Consider the following 9,577-nt stretch of genomic DNA (forward strand, 5'->3'; position numbering starts at 1 on the left):
CAGTTTTTAAAGTCATTTAACAGTATTGAAGATGCCCATGAATATTTTTTAACAGATAAAATTTTAGGGTTGGGCATGGCGGTTCATGCTGGTAATCCCAGCACTTTCAGAGGCAGAGGCAGGAGCATTGCTTGAGGCCAGGAGTTTGAGACCAGCTTGGTGAAAATAGTGAGATCCTGTCTCCAGCAAGCAATCACTCAATAAAATATTAATATAAAATAAAAGTATGCATATTCATACAATAGAATACTCTAAAATTATGCAAATTGTTTTATTTTTAAAAATTTGTATATTCAGGAGGTACACGTGTGCAGGTTTGTTATATGGATATACTGTGTATGGTGGAGTTTGGGCTTCTAATGTACTCATCACATGAATAATGAACATTGTTATATTGTGTATGGTGGAATTTGGGATTCTAGTGTACTCATCAGGTGAATAATGAACATTATATCCGATAGGTAATTTTTCAACTCTCACCCTCTTCTGACCCTCATCCTTTTTGGAGCCTCCAGTGTTTATTATTTCCATCTATAATATGTCCATGTCCAGGTGTACCCATTGTTTAGTTCCCACTTGTAAGTGGTATTTGATTTTCTGTTTCTGAGTTATTTCACTTAGGATAATCCCTATAGTCTCCAGCTCCACCCATGTTGCTGAAAAGACATGATTTTATTCCTTTTTATGGCTGAGTAGTATTCCAGGGTATATAGATACCACATTTTCTTTATCCAGTCCTCCATTGATGGACACTTAGGTTGATTCCATATTTTTACTATTATGAATTGTGCTGCAACAAACATCCAAGTGCCAATATATTTTTGATAAAATAATTTCTTTCCCTTTTCATATATGCCCTGTGCCCTGTAGTGGGATTGCTGAGTCAGAAGGTAGTTTTATTTTTGTTCTTTGAGAAATTTCCATACTGCTTTCCATGGTGATTGTGCTAATTTACATTCCCATCAACAATGTATAAGCATTCTCTTTTCTCTGCATCCTTATCAACATCTATTGGGGTTTTTTTTCTTTAGTTTTTAGTAATAGCCATTGTGACTAGTGTGAGATGGTCTCTTATTGTGGTTTTAGTTTGCATTTCTCTGATAATAATTGATGTTCAGTATTTTTTCATGTTTGTTGTCTGTCGAGAATTTTCTGTTCATGTCCTTTGCCCACTTTTTAATGAGGTTATTTCTTTTTTTCTTGTTGAGTTGTTTGAGTTTGTTGTAGATTCTGAATATTTAGTCCTTTGTCAGAAGCACAGTTTCCAAATATTTTCTCCCATTGTGTAAGTTGGATGTTTATTGATCATTTCTTTTGCTGTGCAGAAGCTTTTTAGTTTAATTAAATCCCATTTGTCTATTTTTGGGTTTGTCACATTTGCTTTTAAGGTCTTGGTCAATTATTCTGTGTATAGACCAATGTCCTGAAGAGTTTTCCTTAAGTTTTCTTCTAGAATTTTTATAGTTTCAGGTTTTATATTTAAGTATTTAATCAATCTTGAGTTCGTTTTTATATATGTTGAGAGACAGGAATCCAATTTTATTCTTCTGCATATAGCTATCCAATTTTCCCAGCACCATTTATTGAATAGGGTACCCTTTCCCCATTGTATATCTCTGTCAACTTGCCAAAGATCAGGTGGTTATAGATATGTGGCTTTATTTCTATTCTCTGTTCTGTTCTGTTGATCTATGTGTCTATTTTTATACTAGTACCATGCTGTTTGGATTACTATAGCCTTGTAGGAAAATTTGAAATCAGGTAATGTGATGCCTCCAACTTTGCTCTTTTTGCTTAGGATTGCTTAATTCTACTAAATGTAAAAAGAAGAGCTGGTACCATTCCAACTGAAACTGTTCCAAAACGTTGAAGAGGAAGGACTCCTCCCCAACTCATTCTTTGAGGCCAGCATCACCCTGATACCAAAACCTGGCAGAGACACAAAAATAAATGAAAACTTCAGGCCAATATCCTTGATAAAGACTGATATAAAGATCCTCAACAAAATAGTTGTAAACTAAATCCAGCAGCACATCAAAAAACTAATCCACCACAGTCAAGTAGGCTTTATGCCTGGGATGCAAGGCTGGTTCAACATATGCAAATCAATGAATGTGATTCATCATATAAACAGAATGAAAGAAAAAAATCACATGATCTCAATAGATGCAGAAAAGGCCTTCGACAAAATTCAACATCCCTTCATGTAAAAACTCTCAATAAACTAGGTATTGAAGGAACATACCCCAAAATAATAAGAGCCATCTATAACAAACCCACAGCCAACATAACACTGAATGAGCAAAAGCTAGAAGCATTCCCCTTGAAAACCAGCACAAAACAAAGATGCCCTCTCTCACCACTTCCAATCAACATAGTATTGGAAGTTCTGACCAGAGAAATCAGGCAAGGGAAGGAAATAAAGGGCATCCAAATAGGAAAAGAGGAAGTCAAACTATACCTGTTTGCGGACAACATGATTCTATATCTAGAAAACCCCAGAGTCATAGCCCAAAAGCTCCTTCAACTGTTAAACAACCTCAGCAAAGTTTCAGGATACAAAACCCATGTACAAAAATCACTAGCATTCTTATACACCAAGAACAGCCAAGCCAAGAGCCAAATCAGGAATGCAAACTCATTCACAATTGCCACAAAAAGAATAAAATACCCAGGAATATAGCTAACAAGGGAGGTGAAAGATCCCTACAATGCAAATTACAAAATGCTGCTCAAATAAATCAGAGATGACACAAACAAATGGAAAAGCATTCCATGCTCATGGATGGAAATAATCGATATTGTTAAAATAGCCATATTACCCAAAGCAGTTTACAGATTTGATCCTATTCCTATAAAATTACCAATGATATTCTTCACAAAACTAGAAAAAACTATTTTAAAATTCATATGGAACCAAAGAAAAAGCTTGAATAGCCAAGGCAATCCTAAGCCAAAAGAACAGAGCTGGAGAGATCATCTTACCTGACTTCCATACTGCAGGGCTACAGTAATCCAAATAGCACAATACTAGTACAAAAATAGACACATAGACCAATGGAACAGAACAGAGAGCCCAGAAATAAGGCTGCACACCTACAACCATCTGATCTTCGACAAAGCTGACAAAAACAACCAATGGGAAAAGAACTGCCTAGTCAATAAATGTTGCTGGGATAATTGACTAGCCATATTCAGAAGATGAAACTGCACTCCTTCCTTACACCATATGCAAAAATCAGCTCAAGATGGATTAAAGACTTAAATGTAAAACCCAAAACGATAAAAACTCTGGAAGACAACCTAGGCAATACCATAGGAACTGGCAAGGATTTCATGAGGAAGATCCCAAAACCAATCGCAACAAAAGCAAAAATTGACAAATGGGATCTAATTAAATTTAAGAGCTTCTGCATAGCAAAAGAAACGATTAACAGAGCAAACAGACAACTTACAGATTGGGAGAAAGTATCTGCAAATTACGCATCTGGCAAAAATCTAATATCCAGCATCTATAAGGGATTTAAATAAATTTACAAGAAAACAACAACCCCATTAAAAAGTGAGCAAAGGACATGAACAGACAGTTTTTAAAAGAAGACATAAATAGGGTCAACAAACATATGGGGGAAAAAAGCTCAGTATCGCTCATAATTAGAGAAAGGCAAAGCAAAACCACAATGAGATACCACCTCACACCAGTCAGAATGGCTATGAAAAAGTCAAAACATAACAGATGCTGGCGAGGTTGTGAAGAAAAGGGAACACTTATACACTGTTGGTGAGAGTGTAAATTATTTCAGCCATTGTGGAAAGCAGTGTGGTGATTCCTCAAAGAGCTAAAAACAGAACTACCATTCAGCCCAGCAATCCCATTACGGGGTGTATATCCAAAGGAATATAAATTTTTCTGCCATAAAGACACATGCACACATATGTTCACTGCAGCACTATTCACAATAGCAGACACATAGAATCAATCTAGATGCCCGTTAATGACATATTAAAGAAAATGTGGTACATATATACCATGGAATACTATGCAGCCATAAAAAGATCAAGATCACATCCTTTGCGGGAACATGGATGGAGCTGGAGGCCATAATCCTTAGCAAACTAATGCAGAAACAGAAAACCAAATGCCACATGTTGTGACTTATAAGTGGGAGCTAAATGAGATCAAATGGACACCAAGAGAAGAAGGGAACAACAGACTTAGGGGCCTACTGGAGGGTAGAGTTTGGGAGAAGGGAGAGAAACAGAAAAAAATAACTGTTGGGCACTAGGTCTAGTACCTGGGTGATGAAATCATTTACAGAACAAACTCCCGTGACACGAGTTTACCTATATAACAAACATGCACATGTACCCCTAGACCTAAAATTAAAAAAAAAAGAAAGACAACAGATGATCCTAGATTATCCAGGTATCACTAATGGAATCACAAGGGTCCTTATTAGAGCTAGGCAGAAAGATCAGACTCAGTAGAAGGAGGTATGATGACAGAAGCAAAAGATGGGAGGTAAGGAATAGAAAAGGAAAGGGGCCATACTCAATGCAGGTGACCTCTAGAAGCTGAAATAGGGAAGGAAACAGATTCTGCCCTGAAGCCTGCAGAAGGAGCATCATCCTGAAAATACCTTGGTTTTCAACTTTTGGCCTCCAAAACTTTAAGAAAATAAGTCCTGTGTTGTTTTAAGCTCCTGCATTTGTAGTAATTTGTCACAGAAGCCACAGGAAACTAGTACATACCAAGTATTTTTAGTGGCCTCTTTGACCACACTAAAACTTCCTCTGCTGTTGAGTTAAAAATTCCTCTCAATTCCATGCTTTAAACAGTCCTAAGGAGTCCCCTAATGCAGGGCATCTGGTGTCCTGAGTGGGTCCAAGATGTCCAGTCCGCTTCTAGCAGCTGTTCAGAAACTACACCGACAGCATAGTCAGCCAGGAAGACTCCCATTCATCTTAATGAGGAGAAAGTAAGTTTATAAGCGATTTTGCAAAGGGTAACTATGTCATAATTGCAGCTTTGGTGTATCTGCTATGACAGAGGAGAAATCTATTTTGAAGAGCAATTATTTTTATTTTCTTTTATTAATTGTGTATTGAAACAAGTAAGATTCCCTGACATCAAACAGACCAGTTCTGAGGTTTTACCTGAGATAATTTAACAGCTCCAGCTTCTGCAGTGTTCATCAAAATACAAAAGAAAAAGTAGAGGTCATCTTTTTTTGAACTCCTGCAAGCTAAGGGAGAGAAAGCTATGTCATACATGGAGATAGGGTGCTTCCAAGGGTCTGTAGGTTTAGAAGCATGGCCTGCCTGGCTCACACACACTCCTGCTGGTGATGCCAAAGTCATCCCACCAATGTCAGTGCTGGAGGCAATGAGCCCACTCTGGCCACATGCTTACCAAGGGACAGGTGGGGCCTGTGTCCCCTGAGCTGGCTGTGGGCAGGTGGATGGGCAGCTGAGCAGCCTAGGGGAGAGTGGGCTGGCAATGGGTTCCTAGCCCAGCCCTTAGGAACCATGGAAGCATGGGGACAAGCACAAGGCTATGGGATGCAAAGTGACCCAAGAACAGGTGAGTCACAGGGATCTCTATTGCAATCATGCAGAATTGATGTGGTCTGACAGGCCACCATCTCACATTCCTGAGGGGAACAGCCAAGCTGGTGACTAGCATCCAGCCCATAACTGCAAATCCACACTTGGCAGGGTCTCCCTTCTGTGCGTTCAAGTGTTCTCAACTTGGATTTTTAACCATTTTAAAAATGGCTGAGTTCAGGCTTAAAACCAACCACAAGAATGGATTTCAACACAGCTCTAAAGCGAGGGGTGCATCCAGTAATCCCAACACAGTGACTCCCGGAGGCCAGGTGCCCACGGGCCTACAATCCCTCTCAGCACTGACCAGTGAGTTGATTTTATTTTTTTACAATAAAAAAAAAAAAAAAAAAAAAAAAAAAGCTGAGTAGTATTGCACGTGACTACCAGAAACCGTCTTGTTGGAAACAAAACCTATTTACATTTAATGAAAAGCCTGGCCACAGGCTGCTTCCGCCACATTTACAGCACAGTGCGATGCACACAATAAGCCAAACCACAAAGGCAGTTTCTGGCACTCACAGCACAGAGCTTTTTGCCACATGGGAGTAAAGCAGAGGTTTTAAGAGGAGGAGGGAGATGGAGAAGGGTGTCACATTCACTTCTAGTTCTGGAGCTGACCGGACAGCCAGTCCAGTTCTTCATGGAGCTGGTCACCACAGGTGCCACCGGTGGCCTGAATGTACCAGTTCCTGTGGAGCAGGGAATGCAGCCCCAGCTTGTCTGTGATCTCAGTGGTGTTCATGGCATTGAGGAGGGCCTACTTGTTGGGAATACCAGGGGGACCGCATTCCAGAGCTCATCCTCAGCCAACATCCTCATGAGCTCCTCGTGGGCCTTATTCATGTGCTCTCTGTCACTACCGTCCTCCATAAAGATCAGGCCTTATGTGTTCTGGAAGTAGTGGTACCACAGAGGCCAGATCTTGTGCTGGCCTGCCATGTCCCACACAGTGAAGCTGATGTTCCTAGACTCCATGTGTCTGCATTGAAGCCTGTGATGGGAACAGTGGTCACAATCTCAACCAGCTTCAGCTCATACAGAATCATCATCTTGCCTGCAGCATCCAGACCCACCATGAGGACAAGCGTTTCTTTTTTGCCAAAAATGCCCTTAAAGAGGTTGGTAAAAGATATTCCCCATGGACCCTCAGCCTCCCAAGTAGCTGGTGCTACAGACGAGCACCACCATGCCTGGCTAATGTATATATTTTTAGTAGAGTTGGGGTTTTGCCATGTTGGCCAGGCTGGTCTCGAACTCCTGGCCTCAAGTGATCCACCCACCTTAGCCTCCCAAAGCGTTGGGATTACAGGCATGGGCCACCATGCCTGGCCTCCATCAAATAACTTTTTTAAAAAACAGTTCACTTAACTTCCTTGCATCACTATCTTCCCTTCACACTCCCTGGAATTTGTCTCCACATCTAGACTTTCCCTGAGCTTCTGATCACACTGGCAAATATCACACAATTTTCCAATTGCTATCACTCTAAGTCAAGGGTCTTATCTGGGCTCCCCTTCCTGCTCCACAACCCCCTTCTTCTGTCTTTGGTCAAATCCCTTTTCCACTTCCTGAAGTGATGCTTCAAACTTCATTGTCTCCTTAGGCTTCCTACTCTACCCTCCGCAATCCCAGCCCTCCTTCAGGAAATTATCTCACTTCACACTTCATGTGAATTTCAACTTCTTGCCCCCTGTCTCACCACTACCTCCCTTTAAGGCCAAGCTTCCTTTCTTGCTTTGTCTCCTCAGAAGATGAGATGTTCCTCCTCTAGTTCAAAACTAACTTCTTTCTTTGGGTTATAATCTCATTCTGTTTTATTTCTACCTCAACTTACTCGGATTATTATCTGCTCTCTCTCTCTCCCATTCAATTGTCTGTTTTCCCTCAAAGTATACAGGTGCTCTAGTCATTCCTATCTTTGAAAAAAAAAAGTGTTTGGACTCCAAAATTCCCTCTTGCTTTGGGCCACACTTTCTAGACCACTCTTGATTCCTTTACTTCTTCACCTCTCATTCACTCTTCACCATAATTTAATGTCTACTCCAAAAGCAGCCCTGAAATTACACTGGCAAATATGACCAATGAACTCCATGTTTCCAATTCCCACAGATATTCTCATTACTAGATTCCTTGTTAGAAAATGAGAGCAAGAAATTAGCTTAAATGGAAATAGAGAACTTTTCTCAGGGTTATAGAAATGACTCCACAGGACTCAAAGGCAAAAATGGCTGAGCTTCAAGAAAGACTAGAACCAAAAAGCGAAAAGTTACTGGCAATTTGGGCAGTTATTCCTGTCTGCCTCCACTCCCCCTCTACTCCCCTAGACTCTGTAGATGGGCTTCCTGTGCCTCTTCTGTCCACATAGCATCACCAGTAAGTCATCATCACTGCTACACTTCATTGCCTCTGGTAGAATTCATTCCTTCTGAGGTATCTATCTCATTTTAAATCAGCTCTAAGATGAAAAGTTATTTATGTTTCTACACTGTATCTCCCTGCTTCTTCCAAATAACCTACATCCTACTTCTCAGACTACATAGAATAAACTTAATCTATTTTTATATATATCATTCCTACAAATACTTCAAAACAACTATCATGTCTTATTGAAGTTTCCTCTTCTATGAGAAAAGCATCCCCCAGGTCCTGGTCCTCCCTAGCCTTATCCTGGTCTAAACCAGTGGCTCCCAAACCAGCAACAGCATCATTACCCTTGGGAACTTGTTAGAAATGTAAGTTTTGTGGTCCCAAGTCAAACCAATTGAATGAGAAACTCTGGGGCTTAGGATTCAGCAATTTGGCTTTTAAAAAGCCCTCCAGGTGTTCCTCATGCATGCTCAAGTTTGAAACCCATTGCACTAAACTTTCTCTCATCTGTCTAATTCTCCAGAAGTGTGACTCACCTCAGCTGAGCACAATTCTATAGGCATGGGGTTGGGTGATAGATACAACAAAGAACAGTACGGTCTTCATCACTCTTGCTGTTCTTATTAACACTTAACAGTAACTAAAAAGTATTTTATGGATTTGTTTGCTGGTTTTTATTTTACTAATCATGAGAATGTAAGTTCCTTTAAATGAGAAGACCATGTCTGCTTTACCCATCCTTGTGTTCTTAGTGGCCAGTACAGCACCTGGTTTAAGGTAGGCACTCAATAAATAATTAGTGAATAAATGAACAAATAAATGAGTGAATAATATACTATGATAATTTGTTGTAGCCACATCATATCATTGATTCATACTGAATGTGTAGTCAGCTAAAGGTTTCAGAACATTTTTCTCCCATCTGATACACATTCATTTGGGGTTTTGTAGCTAAATATGGGAATTTGCCTCTATTCCTTATCAAATCTCAGCTTGTTAAATTTAATCTATCATTTCAGGCTATAAAGATCCATTTTGTTTTAAAATATCACAATTCTATCATTTGGAATAATATTTCAGCCCCATTAATATATTATAAATTTTACCAGGATTAGATAAATTTCTCTTCCAAGTACCTATTCATAAAACCAAATACCGTTTTCTAGCATTCCTTTGATAAATCATTTAAGTAGCCGCAAATTTATCCATGTACAGTGCTGCTCCAATCCTCTAAAGCCAGTGGTTCTCAAACTTGAGATGCATCAGTCTCCTGGAGGACTTGCTGAAATACAGATTTACAGGACTGCACTCCCAGAGAACCTGATTTGATAGGTCTGGTGTAAGACACAATAAATTGCAGTTCCAAAATTTGCCCAGGTGATGCTGATACTTCTCATCCAAGGACCACACTTAAGGAAGCACTGCTTCACTTCGTAACACACCTACAACCACAGAAAAACGGCCTCATAAGCTGACCTTTTTACAGCTTTAATCTCAATCTACTTGTTGTTATTCCTTTGCACTCCACTTTCAAATTATCACTGGGATAAGGATCTTAGGGATTAAAGAAAGCTTGTATGAAAATAACAAATGATTCCTG

At 39.8% G+C, this 9,577-nt stretch overlaps 1 pseudogene; it reads right to left on the minus strand.

Moving 5' to 3' along the window:
• Nucleotides 1–6,211: 6,211 nt before the first annotated feature.
• On the minus strand, nucleotides 6,212–7,520 carry LOC129466778 (ADP-ribosylation factor 1-like; annotated as a pseudogene).
• Nucleotides 7,521–9,577: the final 2,057 nt, after the last annotated feature.

The sequence above is a fragment of the Symphalangus syndactylus genome, chromosome 17, assembly GCF_028878055.3.
Source record: "Symphalangus syndactylus isolate Jambi chromosome 17, NHGRI_mSymSyn1-v2.1_pri, whole genome shotgun sequence".
NCBI lineage: Eukaryota > Metazoa > Chordata > Mammalia > Primates > Hylobatidae > Symphalangus > Symphalangus syndactylus.